Here is a 22,791-nt window from a genome sequence, read left to right as displayed (position 1 = left end):
TTTTTGGTCCACAATGTCCCATATGTCCTGCTATTAGAACATTATTGAGACTTCTGTGCAGGTGGAAGGCTGCCGACTCATGTACTATGCTGTTGGTTGCCATATAAGAAATTACAGAGACAGACAGGGAGATTCCTCCACTTAGTGCACTTGCTGCTTTGCAGTTTCATTTCTGCTCCAGCACTACATGTGTCACTCATACCCAGCCCATTGCTGAGAAAGCACTCCTCTGTGCATGATGGTTCAAGTCACATTCTTGGCTGTTGATAATCTATATACTAAGATTCCAGGACTGTCACTCTATCTGTGTGTTACTCTGATGCCTATTATATCTGTACAGTCAGTGCAAAGCGATAGAAACAGCTATAAGCATGGCTGAAAGCTCTTTTTGTATAGAATATCACCAAGTTCAATCATCACTGGGATTCATGGTCTGTTATCATCCGGTTTTTAAATTCTCAGCCATTTTAACTTTATGAATTATAACCTGTAGCAGCATGGGGTTTCAGGTACAGTAAGGCATGTATCTATGCCATGCCCATGTCCTACAGCATTGTAAAATCTGAGGTAACTTAACTAGTCACCACTGTTACTCTACAGATAATTTGTATGCAACAGTTTCAGTGGTTGTCTGAGGAAGACTTCACAGATGGTGGATTACTTGGCCCCCTGGCCGCACTCATGTGACAGCAAGAGATTTCGGCTACCAGTACTGTAAATAATGAGAACTATTTTTGAGAAAATTACCATCCTGAGAATTCTCTGCTCTCTCTTCATAATGAACTAGCCTAAGTCTACAGCACAAGGTTCTCACAATACACTCATACTCAGAAACAAGGGTACACTACACCGGCTTTAACACCTTGCTATTGAATTCTAAACACATCCAGTCTGTATCTGTCTCATCCTACTCTGATCTGGAACCCTTGCTATATAACCAGGCACAAAAGGCCAAGTTGCTGTTTCAAGCATAAATTTCCTGACTTGAATCATTTCAGACAACCCATAATAACAACAGTAATATACATTTTTTCCAGGACTGTGAAAGCTATTCTTATTCCATGCACATTATGCCCTCTAGCCCCAGTCAAGATGTCTGCATGAACAGACAGCCATCTGTGTCGATCAGACAGAGCCAGTCTGCAGCACTTACCACTACTCTGACACCACCCCAGCCAGGTTGAGAAACGTATCCAGGATCAAAACAGATAAATGTCATGTTCCAGAGGTGTCACGGGGTTCAAAAGCTGCAAAGACACTTCCCTACTGGCACAGAAGTTCTGGCTTTCTCTTCTCCTTGTATCTTTCTCTTCTCCTTGTCCTTTGTTCTTCTACCTTCTTCTCTTTTGACGCCTACTGAGGCCTGGTCTACACTAGGAAATTAGGTCGGTATAACTATGTCATTCAGGGGGTTGAAAAATCCACACCCTTGAGCTATGCAGTTCAACCTACCTAACTCCCTGTGTATACGGTGCTAGGTCGATAGGAGAATTCTCCCTTCAACCTAGCTACAGCCTCTTGGGGAGGTGGGGTACCTAAGCTGGTGGTGGAACTGCGCTGCTGTAGTGTTTTAAGTGTAGACAAATCCTTAGACTCCCTTAGATATCAGTATGTTGGAATAAGCAGCTGTATAGGAAATTTGGTTTTAGGTGTCCCAGACATAGACTGGGCCATAAAAGTAAATTGTAAAGCATCCTTTGATTTCAATGGGAGTACCGTTGGGCTTTATATCATTTGGAGCTTCTTTTATATCCCTGTGCTACAAGTTTCTGACTTCTTCTTTCATGAATACATGGTAACTTTAGCTCTATCTGACTATTACCTATTTTGTTTTCTTATTAAAAAACTGAGAGTAAACATTAGCATTCCTGGGAGGGTAAATGAGAGGTCTTACTACAGTTGTCTACACACTGTTGGTAGCCCTGTGCAAGCTTCCCATGAACGATTCTGCAGATAGATATTGTTTCTGACCTGCAGCATCGCTGCCATTTCAGCCTGTGAATGAGGCAGTCAGTTATGTCCTCATATGAAGCAAACATGTTTCCACAAGCAACAATCCACCAAATTTCCTTGTACATGTGATCTAAATGAGGATCCAAACCACGGCCTCTGAGGGTGAGAGTGGAAAGCAAATATTTAAAAATAAGTAGCAGTATGAAAGAGCTCTCCCTGCTGCGCTGGCCAATTAACAACTTTCAATCTGTTTGGTTCTTTCTCCTAGCAGACAGTTGACTCTTTTGCACACCCTTGAATTCATTGCAGTTATGCATTTTTTTCCATTAGCCTGTATACCCCAGGTTGATTGCCTGACTTTGGGCTTAATTGCTGTCAGGTGATTAGTTACCTCAGGAACCATGTATTCAATGAAAAGGAACCTACTAAGAGTATTTGCCTAATGACCCAATCTCTGCTAAAATTACTCACATGTGCAAACAAAGCACTTCATTTGTCCAGTGACAGTGCTGAGCAGTGCAGAAATGTATATTTTGGGGGAGACTCAGGATGCAGCAAATGGTGTGATAGAGGGTGCAGCAAAGTGCCTGTCCCTTTATGTTTAGGACTTGATTGAGAGAATGTGGTTACTTCCCTCTTATAAAGAGGGGAATATGGCAAATTAATGCTAATTAGATTATTATGAGAGAAGAAATTGGAGAAGTAGGGTCTTTTAGCTCTGCAGCTTGAGCAATGATCTTTGCTTGGGACAAAGACAGTCTGTCAGGGAGAGAAGGGAGCGTAAATTCCTCAAAAGTCATGAAGACTGGCAAGCCAGAAGGCATTGCATTGCTTTATTAGAGAAGGGAAATACATAAGCAGCCCAAGCTGTGTATGCCTAATAATAAAGTGAGGTTTCAGACTTGAAATTTTGGTATTTCCACACTAAAGTTAACAGGGGAAAAGTCACTCCACCACAAGCCCTCTGAGACTAAACTACTGAGCTGTTCCTCCTGGCTTTTCAGTCTCTGAAGGCTGCAAAGTATCAGCCCACTGAAGAGCTTTGCAGAGAACAAGGAGGCAATTCCCTCTCTCACTAGAAGTTAGTAGAGCTGGAGTCATTTATAAGGATGAATGTAGCAGAGAATGTTGCCTGTTTTCCTGATTAATTTAAGTTTGAAGATACAGAACTGGTTTTGTGTGTGTGTGTGTGTGTGTGCGCGCGCACGCGCGTGCTTCTCCCAAAGTTTCTCATTAGTGTTAAGAGCAAAGGTTGAAAAAGACAAAACTATTTAATGTAGGATCTCAGTAATTACCAGGTAATGGAATACAGACTTTTGCTAAAGGGAACAAAAGGTTTGGCCAGAGCCTTTGAAAGAGGAGGAGACTTCTTCCTTCTCTTTCTCTGAACTATGCATTACAGATCATCCAAGAAAACAGGGACTGGTAGAACTGCCCCTATAAAAGCTTGGTAAGGGTACAAAATAACAGAAATAGCAGCAATGGCAGGAGACTTAGTTGATGGGCATGGCAGCTGGGCATCCATCTGCTTAGCTCTATGAATATATGACAGATTAGTTAATGGTTTTCTTTAATTCTTTTGTGGTGGAGTTAATGCTGGTAAAAGTTACTAGCCTGATAGGAGTAGAGAATAAAGGGCTAGATTGCACTGATGAACACTTACTCACATGAGCAGTCCTAATGATTTCCAAAGGCTGAGGCAAGGCATGCTTCCCCTAGCCAGCTCGCTGAAATGCCTTCTCCCTGACCCTGTGCAGGCATTTCTAGAGCTGAAAGAATCACTCTCTCTCCATACCTATTCAGCCCTTGGTTCCTCTCTTTTACAATTATTCAGTGGACCATGATGTTAATTAGTGTCAGTTGTTGTCTGGGAATTTTCAAGGGAGGGGAGTTCCCACTGCTTGATGTAGTCACTGTTTCTTTAGCTTTTAGTCTCAGTTTTCTAATTCTTTTAAGCGAAATAAATAATTGAAATAGTTTATGCTTGAATCAGATCCATGGCTTTTCTCAGACCTGGCAAGACTGCTCTAGAGAGCTGAGTTGAAGTCCTGGCTTAGTTCTCGAGTGAAAAGAAGAGAGTCTCAGTTTAGCCCCCATTAGTGCACATCACAAAACCATGAGATCGTTTGGTATCAACTGCCCAGTGGTCTATGTTCAAGGGAAGCTCAGGACTGCAGTAATAAGGAATGCTTGAGACCATGCCTGAAGTGCAGTGAAGTCAATGGGAGTTTTTCCATTGACTTTAGTGGGTTTTGGAGCAGGTCCTAGCAGAGGAATGTAAGGGCTGGGAAGGCGAGACAAAAATGGTTGGAGTGCCATAGATCAGAAATGAAGAGCTGTGTGGGTTGGTGCTGAAGAAAAGTTTGCACAGCTCTTGTCTAAACTGGTTCAGACCATTGTTATCAGCCCCACACTTGCCTGAACACTAACCTCCTTTTTTCCTTTTCAAGTTTTAAACTGAATTTAAAAAGAAAAGTCCAGTAAGACCTTCTCCTCTAAATTTTAACATCTCAATGATTTTAGGGGAGAGAAGGAAGAGCATTATTCATAACCATGAGTGAGTATTATAAACATTTCAATGGAGCAGCAAGAGACACGTATCATTCTTCACTGAAGCAAGTTCCATCTATCTGCTCATTTTTAATGCACCCTGCCCTATTTATCTAACTGTACAGCAGGGATGGGAAGGTTGAAGGAGTCTTAAAACATGGCAAATTGTAAAGTGCACCAGAACTTTTTTCTAAAAAACAAAAACAAAAATACCCAGCCCATCTCTAATCATTCTTGAAGCAGAAGTTTTGAAATGGCCTAATGGGATTTTTAATGGACATCTCTCTCCTCTGAATGCTCTAAAATGGGCTTGCCAGCTGAGTCTTTTTGTTTTACGTAAAAGGGGAACCTCTTGGCCTCAAGCTTCCAGCATGCTGCTCGCCGATGTTATAAGGTCTGATTCACCAGGAATGATCTTTTTTGGCATTCTCTCAGTCAGGGCCACTTAACTTCCTTGCTCCCGTCATAATCCTTATCCCCCTAGTCACATGCTCTGTCTTCCTACTTCCAGGGTACTCTGTGTTCCAGGAGACTTTTCCTGCCCTATCTGCTTCAAGTGCTTCATCCTACTTGTTCACAGCAACCAAGGCTCACCGACCTACTACTTTGGATTCCCTATTTCAGGCACTTTCTGTCCTCTAGGTTTTTCCCTCTCTCATTGACCAGCAGTCAGGCACCAATCTGAAGTCTTGTTTTCTATTCTGTAATTTTTTTTCTCCTATGTTTATAATTTTCTGGTACCACACATGTAATAATAAAGCAAATGTTCACAAAGAAAGCTGCAACCCAAACCTGAACTTTGAAAGCTGGAAAACAGCTGAAAGTAAAAACAATCTGCTAAAGTTGCGCAGTTCATTGGATAGCATGAGCGCTTTCTCTACTGACACACATCCAATTTAAAAAAATCCACTCTGAGTTTTAGGAGGAAAGGATCAACTCTTAAGTTGATAAAGACAAATCAGAACCTAACACCACACATACTATTCTGGTTTTCAAATTCTTATGAGATTCTCCTTTACCGCCTCATTATGTCTCTGTCAAGAACATTCCAGTCCCTAAATTCTGTTATTTTCCTGATTTCCAAACATTGGATGCTTCATACTTCACATGCAAATAGATATTCAGCTAGTGATTTTGACTGGTTGCAAACCTCTTTCAAGACTCATATATTTATTTATTCAGTTCATAAGGTGTTTTTTGCATCATCTGATTTGACCAAAATAAAAAAAAAATCTACTTCAGTAATGAATAAGGTATACAAACTTATAAATAGAGGTAAAGAATTAAAGCCCAAATCATTTAGGTTCCTGTAACCATATATAACTAACTGATAATCGTCAAAGGTTACATTTTCTCTGTTCTTATGACAAAGTCTTATACCTACAACGTAATAAGGATGAACGATTACTATAAAAATTACATAGAGAATTATATTCTTTCTACATGGTTTTGAATCATCCTAGGGAATCCTGTAACAGGAATATAATCTATATTAAATTCTATACGACATTTTAAAATCCAAAAGTAATGTTTCTGTTAAATTCTTCAGGACTGTTCTGTAAGAACAACTCAAAGCAAAACTATTCTGCAGTGCTTTCTAATGGTGGTGAGAGATGCATATTAGACAAATGCTGCTTTTCACTGTAATTGACATAACTGCAGACATATATGGCATTTCTATAGCACATAACATTATTCATTGTGAATATTTGGTCTGAATATTTAAGTCTCTGGAGATTTTTACCTCCTTCACCCTGATAAACTCCAAACAAGGACCCTTTCTGCCTTGGACAGTATTGGACCTACTTCTTTAGCCTTCTGCCTTTCTGGCAAAAGTACATGTCATAATCAGAGTTCCTCTCTTTTTAAGGGGAAATCAACAAATTCCCATTTTCCTGGGAGGTTTTCGTTTTAAAGGGATGGGCATTTATCTGCACCCTCTCTCACTGCATTAAGCTGGCAGGCATCCTTCTGTTTAAAACAAAAAAACAGTGAAGAGGATATCTTTAAGGAGATGCCAATAACATCTAAACTGCACCTCACATTCTTAGGGGACATTTTGACCCAATCAGCAAACCTATTTTCCCCTGGATTGATTCAGTAATAAAAGGATGGAATCCTGCCTTCATTTTTTTTAGCTGCTATGTGAGCTGAAGAGAGGCATGTACTTTAGTGTAGTCTCAAGTCTTTATTAATTAGTAAATGCAGAAGATGTCAGAATTCCACCAAATGATATGAATTCTGTGCCAATAACAAAGCAGTTAAGATCGGCTGGCCCATTTGCTGCAGCTTAAGCAAATTCTCTGTTGTGTTAGCTTGTAATATTTTAAAAAGCCATTATTGCTAAATCAATGATATTGAAACAAGATTGGTCTTCTCTAAAGTGTTAATAACTCATCAGAGCACATTAAGAGGTGACTGGTTTAAGAGAGGTTTGAATGTGAAATTAAAGTTTCAGTCTATTGGTCTAATTCTGCAGTGTTTATGTCTGTCAAAGATGAACTGCAAACAGCATTTTGCTTGCTTACTGTATTGTTTACCACAGGTTTCAGTTAACTGTGATCAAATAGGAAAGACAGTGGGGTGATAAATTTAGGAACTTAGCAGCCTTGCCGAGTGTCCTAAACTTGTTCTTTGTCCTCCTTCCTGTTCTGTGAGGTGTCTGTCAGAATCCATAATAGTTTTCAACATGTTGGAATCATAGGACTAGATTTTGCTCTTGTGTACAGCACTGTGTATAGGTTGGCATGTTGTTGGGACATATCAGCGAGTAAAGACCAGCAGAAAATTAATTCTCCCTCTACACTGGCTTGGCTTTAGTGGCCAGCACATTTCCTGTTCCCTTTCTCCACCTGTTTGCTCTGGTTATGAGAGACAGAGTGCAGACAACTTCCATTTATGCCTATACACTTGAATTAAAGTCTGGGTAACCTGGAGAGAAGTATACATGATGATCTTACTTCCCTGCATGGATGGCTAGGCCAAGACACAATCTAACCTATCGCTTAGGGTGGGCAGAATGGGCTATATTAGATAAGATGCAGAGCAAACCCAGAACCAAACACAAATATTTAATGGGGTTTGATTAATTTTACAAATATTAATTTAATTAATATTTTGTTCAATGAGAATTTGAATTTTAAATGTCACCCATGGAGGCCACGGAAAGTGCCTAGCACTCTATCTAATAATAAATAAATAAATAAATAAATAAATCTTGGAACTTTTTGACCAGAACTTCAACCCTTGGGTTCTGTCTTTGCAGATAGGGTTTGTGACTTCAGCGGAAGAGACAAATATATAGCAGAGAGTTCATGGTAGCTTTTTACACACACACACACACACACACACACACACACACACACACACACACACACACGTAGCAGCTACTCCAAGATGGTGGAAAACTTGGCAATATTCCCACTGTGAACTGAAAGGTATCCCGCTACTTCATCCGATCATGCACTGAAGCCCATGCTTTCAAAGAATTCCTTTGAGAATATTCATTTCCACAGATGGATTCTTACTCCATTGACTAGAATGGCTCTGCCACAGGTAAGCTGCCATGCAAGGTTTCTCCAGCAGTCTGCCCTTTGCATCATTAGATTGGTCACTGTAAGAATTCTGTGATTTCCTGAGGCCCTTTTATGATGCCATGAACAACCAATGGGGATGACACTGCCATCAGCCAGGTTATTTAATTTACCTACCTACCAAGAAAGAAATGTAATCTTGATGAGTGAGGTGCATCAAGGAAAATGACAACATAGATCTTGCACTGGCTCAAAGAATCTTGGTCCATTGATGGATCATTGCCACCACTGAGAAATATATAAACCAAAACATTATACTGTGGTTATAGATGTGAACCTCAGTTATAAACATACTGGGGTTACTTTCTCTTTCCCAGAAGAGGGAGAGAGACAAACCAATGGAAGAAGAGGCTAATGTATACAATGGCTTAAGTTCACATTTTCCCCACTGTATTTGCTTGGCATGGTGTCCACTGTACAGTAAATCACAGAGTTAAATACTCTATTCTTTTCAGTCTATTGAACATTAAATTTGCAACTTATTAGCATGCAAATGGCTCTAACTGATGCACCCTTAAATACACTGCTCAAAAGTTATCAGGATGAAAGTACCAAAACTTCAACAATAATGGGTTGCATTGTTGCTAAAGAAAATCTGTGACCTGTGGGGAATTGTACCTGTATAGACTACAACTGCAAGGAAATAAAAACTTGTGGGATTTTTTTCTCTATTCTAATGTAATTACATTCAAAACTTTTTTTTCTGGTGAAATTTATTTGTTTGGGAAGGTAAAGGGATTTTCAGAACTAAGGTCTCTTCAGTTTGTTCATGATTTTCACGTGTTCCATACAGCTTTTGTTCATATGTAATTCTGAACATATTTGTGTTATCTATTAATTATTGAGATTGCCAGACTCAGAACAATTAGGGCTTAATTTAAATTTGAGTGGGGTAAAGGAAAGGAGGCCCACTGGATTTCCTCATCAGATTTGCAACAATACAAATTAGGGCTCAAATATGGATTATCTAACAGTGAAAATGATGTAGGTGATCTGAAGCTAATCTTTAGTAAACATTTGTCTGCATCACAGAACTGGAGCATAATTTAGCAATGCCTTTTGAGAAGAGAAGAAAGTCAACAATGGAATAGCAGGAGGTACTGCAGGCTGGGAGCGAGGTGCATAATTGTTTGGAGGTTCAGGACTAGAAGAGCAGGGGATGTTGCAAATAGAACAGAGGTGCATTAGTAGAACTGTGTAGGAGAATTTTCTTAATATCATTCTCCACTGTCAGTGACATCACCTAAAAATCATTCAACAATAAAAAAATCAAATGGTGCAAAGAGATAAAAGCTGCTTTCTGTCAGAATATAAAACATAAGTAAAATGTCACTCAGGTCCCAAGAAAACCTTTCCTGAAGCTTTTTTGCATTGTCAGCTTTTTTCATGAAAATCCCCGGGCTGCAAATTTGGAGGCAATCCAGCTTCAAAGCTCTGGGATTTACCTTTGCAAACGAAGGTTATCTGGCAAAAATCGAACTACTAAAATGCTTGGATCTCACACATTGGGCAAAATGTATCTCCCAGGCCTTCTGCTTGGAAACATGCAAGGAAGCAAATGCTAAGTGGATGTTCAGAACTACAACTCACAGCGGCTCAACTTGGAGCTGCAACCTGCCAGCAATAGAATGGCTCACACACACAGCGGCAACCAGGTGCACATCTGAAGTCTCTCTTTCACCTTTGATTTGCTGACTCAGGCATTGACTGCTTCAACTTACGTAGCCAGCTTAGCCTGTAAAGGAAACACAGCAAGGACTCTCCATCTTGCTCAGCTGAATGGCTCGTGCTTTGGCTTGTTGCACTCCTGGGGCAGTCTGTCATTTTTCGGTTTGCTGAGTGCAGATATAAGTTATACATACATCCCAGGCCTGCTGCAGCCCAAGGTTATTTATGAATTAACATTTTCCTTTATCATTTGGTTGAAGTATTTTAAATGAATACATATTGCATGCATAAAACTGTCAACCCCACTCAAGCGCTATATGCAGAAGGGGGAGGGAGGGGCCAGCAGGGGGAAAATAGCATGTCATTTTAGGCAGATTTAATAGAAAATGCTTTCCCATTCTCATGGCTCAGGGAGAGCATGAATTGAAGGCTTATTTCTGATGCAGTGGTACAGAAACAGAGCCTCCTCTTTAAACAAAATAACCCCTGGATATTAAAGCCTTCTAAGACAATATCTTCTGGAGACTCACTGGTGCAGGAGGGCTGGTGTATTAGCCTTGGCACTCTGGAGACCTGGGTTTGAATCCTAGTGATTTATTGGTAGGACACAGCTGAAAATGAATTTATCACCTCATTTTCTGAGGTACTGAGCCCTCCCCACTCCTACTGAAATCAGTGAGAGTTGTGGGAATTTGGGACCTTTAAAAATAATATGTCTCATTCTGGTCTCTAGACATTTGTTCACACTAAAGAAACACACAGTTTAACTTGTTAGTGTCCTTTGCTCTGAGGAGACTTAAGACTGCAGGTCTAGAAGGATACAAGTGCTGTACGTCAGGACAGGAGTGCACTGACTTAGCTGTGTGGGGATCACAGGAGTGAAAGAGCAGAGATGTATGGTGGAGATGCATTAGCAGAGCTGTATGGAGGCAGAGAACTGGAACAGCCAGGCAAGGGAGTGCTACAGTTCAGGACTGAGACAAAATCATCATAGCGCTATGAGGCTGGCCTGCCTAAGCTATCATAAATTCGTTCTGGATGAAAATGGGTGAAATTCCATTGAAGTCAACAGCATTGTATCTATTTATATCCGCACTGAAACTGGCCCACTCTGTCTGATGCTAGCAAACAAAGTATAAAAGAACAAATAGTAAAACAAAAATGATCAGGGGTTTAGGGATCTTCAAGCTGTGAACTATTCAGGTTTGAAGTGATTTCAAGAAGGCTAGCAAAATACCATTGCTCGCTGATATTCACATAACAAACCGATCTTTGTACAGTCTGAGGAAATTCCCTTTTCCAAAATCATGAGCAGAAACTACCTGGAGAAAAAAGAAAAGGAGTTCTTGTGGCACCTTAGAGACTAACAAATTTATTTGAGCATAAGCTTTCGTGAGCTACAGCTCACTTCATCGGATGCATGCTGTAGCTCACGAAAGCTTATGCTCAAATAAATTCGTTAGTCTCTAAGGTGCCACAAGTACTCCTTTTCTTTTTGCAAATACAGACTAACACGGCTGCTACTCTGAAACCTGGAGAAAAGGTCACATTCTTTGTTTTGTTGTCATATCACACTTCTAATTCCATTGCCTACTGCTGCTATGCACTGTGCTTCACAACAACGCCACATCTCCTGTTTAAAGGGTAAGATGGATGGCATTTAGACTGAATATCCATGAAGCGTTTTGCTAAGCAGTGAGAACAATTGTATTGTTAAGGTTCAGTTGCATCTTGAAGGCTAAACTACCTATAGGGTTTGTGAAGAGGTGAACACAGCAGACCAGATTCATAGGACATGGGGGCTCATTTTACACATCCCTGTGCCTGAGGGCGCTGCAGAGCCAGACTTGGGGTTTGCTTGAAGGAAGCTGGGCAGTAGTACCTACACACACACCTGTGGGGATTCCATCTGGGTGTGGAAACTTGAATGTCTGGCAGGGAGCCTCGAAACTTATGGAGGCTGATTAGAATTTCACTGGCTCAGTTCATACCCTGACCAACATGGCCCCTCCCACTCTCAGGCTAGACCCATTCATTTTGTGCTGGCTGGCTCTGGGCTCCAGAATAAACCAATTATTTGCTGCAGCCCCACTCCAGGATGACCTTCCAAAAATGTAGGGCCCACAGCCTCCGTTCCACTGACTTGAACCAACAGATCCCAAAGGGGGGAATCCCGTCCGTTGGTTTAACAGTTATTTCTGGTGTCTAGCTGCATATTTCTGTCTAGTCATAACCACTATTGTGCACTTATTCTGTAGTCTGAACAGTTGGTACTGCCTCTTTGACATGACTGGAGGAGCTGGGGCAGTAATAACACAACTGTATCATTGTCAGGAAAGAGAATTGAAAAGGAAGAAATAAACCCTTGAACTCCAATCTGGATGGCTATCCTCATGCTGACAGATGGCATTTTAGCAGTTGCTTTTGTTACAGACTTAGAGACTTTTGTCTCCTCACCTAGCCAGGAGAATGGGATGCTGGAGCCAAAGCTCCTCCAAGTCTGACACAATAATCTAGGAAAATTGCACTTTCCAGGGTTTTGCATAGCATTTAAAAATTGTTTCTTCTTCCATTGTGGCGTTTGATTGCCAGCCCTCTTTCGCTCCCCACCATCTCAAACTGTTCAGGTCCCCCCGAGTCTCTAGTATCTTGTCCTCTTCCCTGTTAAGCTGACTTCTATGGGTGCCTCCTCTTAGTCAGCATGTTATCAAACGGTGGTCAGGCAACCCCAGCTGCTATTCCAGCTATGTCACCCAACATTCCTATTCCAGTCTTTGCAATTGCTGTATTTGCAAATACAGCATATTGAAGGAGCCTTGGCTGGTCTACAAGCAGTATGCCTACTAAGTTTCTAGAGAAACTTCTCTCCACTATTCTTATAATTTATTATTTACATTACCATAGCATCTAGATGCCCAAACCAAGATTGGGGTCCCACTGTGATAAGTACTGAAAAAACACACCATAAAAGTCAGGCCCTGCTTGGAAGAACTTACAATGTAAATAGAAAAGAGCCACAAAGGGTGGGGAAAAGCTAGCACTATATTTTCTGAATCCCAGCCCACTGCCGTAGCCACAAAGTTGTTATTTTTCCCTGTGCTCAGTTCTTCCTTGCTAGTCTTTGTTTTCACATGCATAACTCGTAAATGGCATTGCCATCCAAGCCTTGCAGGTTAGCCATTCATCTGCTGGTAACGCACACAGCCCAAGTAGACAGAATGCATCTCCTGCACCATGCAGTAACCTTTTCAACACATGGCTGTGAACTGCTCTGGTATCCCATCCCATGACACCAGAAAGACCCCGAGACCATCTGTTGGGAAAGTGCCACTGCTACTTGGATGAGCACATAAAGCAGAAACCATCACAGCAGAACAACTATGTTTCAACCAATTTATTTTGTGCAGTGTTGCCATAGTGCCATCTTTTCTTTCTCTCTCTTTCTCTCTCTCTCTCTCTCTCGTTTTTGAAATATCAAGTAACAATATCAACAGATTGCACTAATCAAACCAGCATCTGTAGCACCTGCTTAGCTTGCATCCAGCACTGAGGAATGCAAAACGAGGCAGGCTTGACAGATGTAACTATCACAGCATGAAAGAAGGTGTTTCACACTGGGACAAACTTAGGGAGGAGGAAAAAAAGAGAGATCATTTATATCCTACAGGCATTTTCCATTCCACTGTTTTTCTGTGAAATTCACACCACCATGCAAAAGCTGAGGGGCTTTGCATGGAGTACCTCTGTGGGGGGAGGAAAAAGGGGTAGGGAGATGAATGAAATCTATCCTCACAATCTTTACAGACCCAAGGCATGCAGCACTAGTGTAGTTGGTCTGCTGTTACCCCTGCAGCCTATGCACTATACTATTTACTGTAGAGATGCTGAACCATCACAGGTTTTATAGCCAATGTTGGGGGGTAACTAATGGATGTGCTGGCTGTGCCCCTGAATGTACCCAGCCTGCCTAGGAACCTCTGTGGAGAGAGATCTCATCCCTCACAACCTGGCCTCTGCTTTAGCCTGCCGTGAAGTCATAGGCAGGGACTTTAGAAGATGCTGATTCTCCTGCCTTAGAATTGACAGCCGTGCAAAAGAGCGGCAAACCATCGCTGCACAATCAGACAAGAGGAGAAGGACAAAGGAGAGAAAACACTTGCTTTAGAAAACAAAATGTACTGGCTAGTTAACTACAGTGGCCATTGAAATGCTAGAAATAGAGGTGACCTTCACAAGTATGAAGCAGGCAGTTGAGAAAGTTCAAAGTTTTTAAAGCTGGGGATTGGTTCACAGAAGATTCCTGAAATTCTGGTGCTCATCTAAATGAATTTAGTTCCTGAAACTGTAAACAATTATAATGATTAATTGTTGCCTTTATTGTGAGGGTCTATATAAGGCCATTAGCTACAACTCATTTAGAATAATATTCAAATTACCAGTATGCCTCTTTAGAAATCTTGTTTTAACTACTCCTATGACTGTCTGAAAGTATATATATTAAAGGCAAGAACAACCATTTGTAATAAGCAAAAATATAGGAAAAAGTAACTAACAAACTTAAAACCCATTTATTCTCAAACCTGCTTTCTTTTATAATGAGAGTAGACTCTTTGTCTCTAAAATTGAACAAGATTCACTCTTGGTGTTCCCCAACCTTTGGTTGGATGTCATTAAAAACAGAATGAAAATGTCTGTGATTCATAGAGTCCAAGACCATAAGGCATCATTGTGATCATCTAGTCTGACATCCTGTATAACACATGCCACAGAACTTCCCCAAAATAATCTTTAGAGCATATATTTTAGAAAACCAGCCAGTTAAAAAATTGCCAGTGACAGAGACTCCACCATGACCCTTGGTAGATTGTTCCTGTCAAGGTTCCTTCCCCACTCTGAACTCTAGAGTACAGATGTGGGGACCTGCATGAAAGACCCCCTAATCTTATTCTGACCAGCTTAGATTAAAACTTCCCCAAGGCCCAGATCTCTTTCTTGCCATGGGAACCAGCTTAGGTTAAAAACCTGGTATGCTGCCACCACCAAGTGATTTAATAAAGAATACAGGAAGAGCCCACTTGGAGATGTCTTCCCCCAAAATATCCCCCCAAGCCCTTCACCCCCTTTTCTGGGGAGGCTTGAGAATAAACAAGATGAGCACAAACCCCTTGGATTTTTAAGACTCAAACCCCCCCCCCCCAATCAGATTCTTAAAAATCAGAGCTTCATTGGAAGAAAAAAAAAAGTGATAAGAGAACAACTCTGTAATCTCAGAATAGGAGATAATCTTACAGGGTAATCAGATTCAAAATATAGAGAATCCTTCTAGGCAAAACCTTAAGTTACAAAAAGACACAAAACCAGGAATATACATTTCCTCCAGCACAGTGAATTTACAATCCAAAAAACAAAGAAAACCTAATGCATTTTCTAGCTAGATTACTTACTAACTCTACAGGAGTTGGAGAGTTTGCATCCTTCAGTAAAGGTATCACACAGACAGACAAAACCCTTTTTCCCCCCTCTCCAGATTTGAAAGTATCTTGTCCCCTCATTGGTCATTTTGGGTCAGGTGCCAGTGAGGTTACCTTAACTTCTTAACCCTTTACAGGAGAAAGGATTTTGCCTCTGGCCAGGAGAGATTTTATAGCACTGTATACAGAAAAGTGGTTACCCTTCTGACATCCTGTATAACACAGACCACAGAACTTCCCCAAAATAATCTCTAGAGCATATGTTTTAGAAAAACAGCCAGTTAAAAAATCACCAGTGACAGAGACTCCACTATGACCCTGGGTAGATTGTTCCAATGGTTAATTACCCTCACTTTTAAAAAAATTATATCTTATCTCCAGTCTGCATTTGTCTATCTTCATCTTCCAGCCATTGGATCATGTTATACCTTATCTGCTAGACTGAAGAGCCCATGATACCAAGGTAGGATCTGGGGAATAATATATGGCTGGTTTATATACCCTGATACTCCTGACTAAACCCCTTTGTGATGGTATATAGATACCAGAAAGACCCTGTGTGCAGGACTAGCCCTACCCCTCTGGCTCTGTTAATCATGTATGGTAGGGAGGTGACCTTTAAAAGGAGGAAACTGAAGTCAGCAGGGGGAGAGATCGCCCTGAAGCAAGGGTTGCCAATCCTTCAGGATTGTCCAGGAGTCTCCAGCCTGACAGAGTGAGCCCAATTCAGTAGTCTAGCCAGAGAGACTCCTTGAAAACCACTACACAGACACTGCACTTGTTGGCCTTTTTCCCTCTTTGAGGAGCCCTAGGAAGAAGTTATTCCCAGGTGTGCTGGGACATTTACTTGTCCTTTTGATCCTCCATCAGAAGAAACAATTAGTCTCACAAAGGGTAGGGTTCCCTTGCAAGCAGTAAGAAACTGGGGCTTGCACATGGAGCCACCCACTGCAGATAAGTAGGTGTGGCCAGGTTCTCTCTCCATCTGGGAGAAAAACCTAAGGGGACTCTCACACTCTGATTCAGCCAATCCATTAGGCATCTGTTTATCTTTAAATGTGTGGGTAGTTATTAGGCAGGTGATGAATCAGAGTCTACCCTAGGAAACAACTTGTAACTGAATGAGCAGAGCTGCAATGTCAGACTGATGGAATAGAATGATTGCAGATTCATAAATACCATTTATTTTTGTTTAGAAGCAGTACTCATTAACTAGACACCTTCCCCAGGGTGCCAATGAGTATAATAATTAAATGTAAAAGGAACTCATGATTTCTTAACACAGAGATATGGTATTTCTGGGATACTGTAATTTCCCTCTCTGTCATGTCAGATATGTAAATCAGCTCTGAAATAGGCTCCCAGGTCAAACTGTTTTTTGGATTAACATCTCGTCATTATTCCTTCTTTATATGTTGCCCATATGGCTGTGACTGCTGTATGCTCAAAAGTCTTTTACAAATACTTTTCTCATAGGAAAATGAGAGCCATAGCAAAAGGTTCCTGCTTTCTTTCGTTTCTTCCATTCTCTAGGCTGTGCAACATTTTAAGATGTTACCTCAGTAGGACGAAATGCAGCACTGAGTATGTCAGGAATCCCAAAAGGCAAGCCAAGCATGGTGCTTGACTTTCATGTCTTGTTCACCTTCAGCAATAATTTTGATGCCTTAAATGGCTCACATTCTGTGAATTTGATGATGTGTGATATGGAGAATGAGAGCAAGAGGAAGGAAAGGATGAGAAGCAATAAAACAGCAGCTCAAAGCTATGAAAACTACTACAAAGCCCTCTTGGGGTGATTGTGGTTCCTGGATAAAATTATTTAGCAAGGGGCAAGGGGAGGTGTCATGTTTTTTTACAAGTTTTTGAGTTCTTTACTTTCATTATTGTTTGTATCTCTCAGTATTTTCACCAAGATTTATTTATTAGTTACTGCAAGATCAATTAGTATTTACAGATCAAAGTGACCTCTTGGCTTGTATAAGCTTGATACTGCAGGGCACTGACCAGGGCTTGAAGGTAATGGAATACCTCAATCCTCACAGACGTCAACAGATGTAGAACATACCCTGCACCATGGAAGTGTGGGACTGAGCCTTATATAGCATAAAAGGAAAGGCTGGTGAGGGCTCTGGATGGGGACATAGGAGGTCTGGGTTCAATACCTGGCACAACCAGTGGCTTCTTGTAACCTTGGGCAAATCACTTAATGTGACTCAGTTCCTAAACATATCATTTGAACTGTCTTTATATGTGTGTGTGTATATATATATACACAGTGTATGGAAGTAAGCAAACACTTTATTTGCACTACCTGGGTGACAGATGGAGGGAGACTTAAGAAACAGCAAACTTCATTTTGAACCAAGGGCATGATTAATGGTGATGCTAATTTTAAGAGGATTTTTTAAAGTAGAGAATTAACATTAATGGGCTTTACATTTTCAATTCTGTCTTTATCTACATATCTGTTTATTATTTAAGAGTTGGGACCCTTAAATATTTTGCCTGGATATGAATTTTGCAGTGTTTTTTCTTTCTCCTCTTTAGACCAGTTGGGGAAATGTGAAATGAACAGTTAATGTTACCGCTATGTGACAGGCAAGTCACCAATGGATGATGGCTTTTAGAAAGCTACAGAGTGTTTTCGAAATCTGACATCACCAGAGCAATTATACTTGCTTCAGTTTGCAAGTTTCCAGGCTGCTAGGCTTTTCCCCCCTTTCATGCAATTTTATACTGCCCAACTCTACTCAGCACCCAGATCATTTAGGGCCTGATTTAACACCCCTAGGATGTTTTCCATTGACATCAATAGAATTTGGATCAACTGTTTAGATTCTTCTCTATTCCAGCCTGTGGCATTTGCCAAGTAATAACTGGATTTGCAGTCAAAAGTTGCAAATTCCTCTTTCTTATTTTGCTTCTGTTTTTTTAAAGTGAATTTAGTGCTTGTTAAAACTGAGGTGCCACACTGACAGATGTGGAAACTGTGAGCCTGTGGTTATCCACAGAACAGAGAGCACACGCCTGTGCCAGGGCAGTATCTCCTCCCCGCCTCGATAATGTGCCTCATTCCAGATTTGGAAGAGTGGATACATCTAATATTCTATGCTCATTCAAATCATTGGCTTCTCTGCTGAGACTGACAACCCACAACCAGTTAATGTCAGCTGTGCTGATAGTCTTTGTCATGTGGACATCTCTCCACTGGGAGCTGGACTGAGATCAGCAAGTCACTTCACATAAGCTATGAACAACTCTCCGTTGGTAGCATTAGTTGATCATAACCAACCTGGTGAGGATGCTAATTGGCCAGAGATAGTGAAATTTGAGTTCACTCATTCCATAACAAAATAGACTTTACTGCTTGATTTATGCCATTTAGCTGCCTGTTGACTCACTGTTATTGCATCATGCATTTCTGGGATTGGTTTGATTTTGTAAGTGTACAGGCAAAGGTTTTGTTTTTTTCAACAGACTCATACACACCAATATATGGATATTGGATGCAGTTACAAATGCTGACTCTGTCACAGACTTTGGGGGTTTGACTTTGGAGAGGACAGGTTGAATGAAAGATCCCAGTGAAGGACACCGCGTCTTACCAGATGATTTACTTTCAAGGCATTTAAAAGAAAAATCAGCTGGCCTGTCAACCAGGCAGCCAAAATTGACACTTGTATAATTTAATTGAGGCCATTGTTTTATCCTCTTATGGGATAGGAGTGTTTTGTTGTGTCTTGGTATAGTTGAGTTGTTCTGGCATCTGAATGAAAAAAGACAATGATTTTTGTACCATAGCTCCATGGCATGATATACTTTTATTAATTTCTATTGTCACCAATAGCATTGCCTGCATACCTTTCATTTCTAAAATATTTTAAAAGGCTGGGCAAACCAGTTATAATGGAATACACCATTAGGAGGAAAATTAGCCAGTCAGAGATATACAGGGTTGTACAGGCTTAAATATAAATCTTTACAAACTAAGGAGCGTTGAGAATCTTGGGTATTGACTGATAAGAAAGTCATGCTTTTCTGGATTAGGTCTGATATAATAGGCTTTTAACACTTCATTGTTACCTTGTGTTCCCTCCTCTCCCTTCACCCCATCTATTTGTTATATCCACCTACTCTCTCATCATATACTTACATTGTAAGACCTTCAGTACAGGGACTGTCTGTGCATCATAGATTTGTGCAGTGCTTTGCACAACGGGGCTGGGGCATGCAGATGCTACAACTATACTACTACTACTAATTATCAGAATGGATCAGTGAAATAAGGACTAGTGGTGAATTAAGCACCTTTAGCAAAGAAAGAGAACCACTTAGCTCTGTATTCCTATGATAAATATGCTTCTTCTGTTTAGGATTGGTGTTCAAAGAGTAGAAAAAAATTAGGGGGCACCATTTCCAGGAGTGGGTCTCTTTGAACTTGTATTTATGTGGGTGAGCCATTTTTGATGAGGGCTGGGAAAGAGAGGTTGCTGTTGCCTCTTTTCTTTTTTTTCCTTGTGGCTAGGAAATGGTTAATCAGAGCCTTCACCTTCACTGTTCTCAGAGGTATCCTCTAACTGTGATGGCCATAAACCTCAACTGCTTATTAATTAACAGAGCTCCAAACATTCCTCCACAATTGCCCAAATGCCAGATGTCCCAGATGCCAAACTCTTCAATTCCCTGCTGGACAACTTCAATAGGAACATAGGACTGATGGGACCTCCTGGGTAATCAAGTCAAGTCCCCTACTATTGCAGACAATCCTGTCATATAATGCCATTCATACACCGATCAAGCTTCATCTTAAAATCAGTTAGGTTTCTTGTCACCACTACTCCTATTGGCAAAAGCAACGAGGAGTCTTGTGGCACCTTAGAGACTAACAAATTTATTTGGGCATAAGCTTTTGTGGGCTATAACCCACTTTATCAGATGCATGGAGTGAACAATTCAGTAGGCAGGTATAAATATACAGCACATGAAAAGATGGGAGTTGCCTTACCAAGTGGGGGTGTCAGTGCTAATGAAGCCAATTCAATTAGAGTGGATGTGGCCCATTCCCAACAGTTGACAAGGTGTGAGTATCGGAGTGAAAATTATTTTTTGTAGTGACTCAGCCACTCCTAGTCTTTATTCAGGCCTAATTTGATGGTGACAAGTTTGCAAATTAATTCCAGTTCTGCAGTTTCTTGTTGAAGTCTGTTTTTGAAGTTTTTTTTGTTGATGAATGACAACTTTTAAGTCTGTTATTGAGTGTCCAGGGAGATTGAAGTGTTCTTCTAATGGTTTTTGAATGTTGCAATTCTTGATGTCTGATTTGTGTCCATTTATTCTTTTGCGTAGACACTGTCCAGTTTGGCCAATGCACACGGCAGAGGAGCATTGCTGACACATGATGGCATATATCATGTTGGTGGATATGCAGGTGAACGAGCCCCAGATGGTGTGGCTGATGTGATTAGGTCCTATGATGGTTAGCCTCCTATTGGGAGGCTGTTCCAGAGCTTCACCCTTCTGGTGGTTAGAAACCTTATTCTCATTTCCTGCCTAAATTTATTAATGGCCAGTTTATACCCATATATTCTTTTGTTGGCATTGTCCTTTAGCTGAGCTCATACAGTTATGCATTCCTAGCACAAATATGTGCAGAACATTGAAAAACTGGGGGCAGCATGTAATAAATTACATTCATTATCAAAATAAACATCACAATATGTACCCCATTGACTGTATCATACATTTTCATAGTTAATTCAGTGCAAAAATCTCCATGTGACTGTGCTGTGGATTTTCCAGTCTGCCATGCAGGTGCACCAACTGAACAAAGAGGCCTGGTGAAGGAAATGAGGTCCATTTGCAGAGTACATAGGGCCAAACTCTTTGGCAGTATATTTTCTGTAGTCTGTGGGATGGGGGTGGGGAATTTCACGTAAAGTACAAAGCTTTCCATACTGCAGAAAAATGGTTAAGGAGCTTTTCATTGTTGCCTTAGGCAGACTTTACATGAAAGGAAATATGTTTACCCAAAGAGGTTAATCAGCCAGACTCAGGATTCGGTTGTAAACATGAAACCACACAGCTATTTAAGAATTCATCCTGCAAAATTCCTTGAAACACTTAATTCAATTGTTTATTTTCTTTTACCTCTCCCTTTGTCACCACTGGCTCCTAGGGGGAGACTGTTTACCAGGGGAAGATATTTAAAACAGTTTAAGATTTATCCAGTACAGGGGCAGGATGCATAAATCCTTTTAGCGCCATTTTCCATTACAGAAAGGGTTTTGTGAGCATACTGTGGATGTATTTCAGTTATATGTTTGAAGAGATAAAAAAACTCTTTGTCCATCTACATCATCAATTACTTTCCCCTCCTTCTTTTAGGGGCACTGAAGGAACCCGAAGTAAAAGATGGATGCGGACAGATAAACTTGAAAGGAAAGTGAATGGGATTTGATAAAGGTGTTTGCCAGGACTGTGGCATCTAGCTAGAGTGATTGAATGATTTTTTTTTAATTTCTACAGAAAGTGTTTTCTTCCTGAAATCACTAATGTGTCAGTATATAATCTCCCCTATAAAATGCAACTCCACCCTCATTTTAAGATCTTTAAAGACATTGTGAAGAAGCAGCTCAAAAAAGATGTAGATTTGCAGGGCAGATCAGTCACAGCAGGGTTTAAGAGATGGCCTTTTGAGAAACCTGAGGGAATGGGAGTGAGGAGGAGAAGGACTTTTGTTATTGTAAGAGGCTAGTGAAAAATCCACAGAAGCTTTTGTGTATATACCAGAAGTCACTCAAGGAAGATTTAACAAATCCTATTCTGGGAAAAAGCTAGTGATGAGTGACTAAACGTACAGAAGGAGAAAGTGACTGCACAGCCATACGAGTTAGGCATTCATTATGCTTTTAGCGTAATCCTGTTAATTAGGAATCCACAGAATGACTGTTTGCATTTACATTTTTTATCTTTGAGAAACTTGGTGCTACAGACGGTAAACACTTTAGCCCTTGCCCCTTCTAAAGAGCCAGACTGAAATCTAGAAACAAATCCAACCCCAGACTTGGATCCCCTGAATTTTGGCTGGGGGCAGGAAGCGGGATCTGGATTTGGATTTTGATCCAAGTATTATAGGTTGACTTGTCTTCCTAGTATGCCATACCACCACCCGCAACAACACATCTACATTGCTCCATGCAGTTATTAGATACTTAGAGAAATTGTGAACCAGATTCTGACATGGAGTAGCACCTGCTTGAAGTGTTTGGAGGAAGCATGAGTAAGAGTATCAGAATATGCCCCCATGTTTGTAGTGCCATTTGTCAGGCTACTGCTCAGTACAGGGTCCCTAATGTTTACATTATGGAGGCATACAAAGAAGTTAGCAGGCAAAGAGTGGTCAGGGAAAGTAACCCAAGATTACTGAAGTTCTTGAAAATGTGCCTGACATTTCTCCCATATTGTTGTTTTTTTCCTCCTGAGCAAATTGAACTAGCTACATAAAAAATGCAAGCATACACTCGCATGGAGAAATTTTGTTTGTTTGTTTTATT

Source organism: Dermochelys coriacea, chromosome 7 (assembly GCF_009764565.3).
Source record: "Dermochelys coriacea isolate rDerCor1 chromosome 7, rDerCor1.pri.v4, whole genome shotgun sequence".
Lineage (NCBI taxonomy): Eukaryota > Metazoa > Chordata > Testudines > Dermochelyidae > Dermochelys > Dermochelys coriacea.
This window is presented reverse-complemented; position numbering follows the sequence as displayed.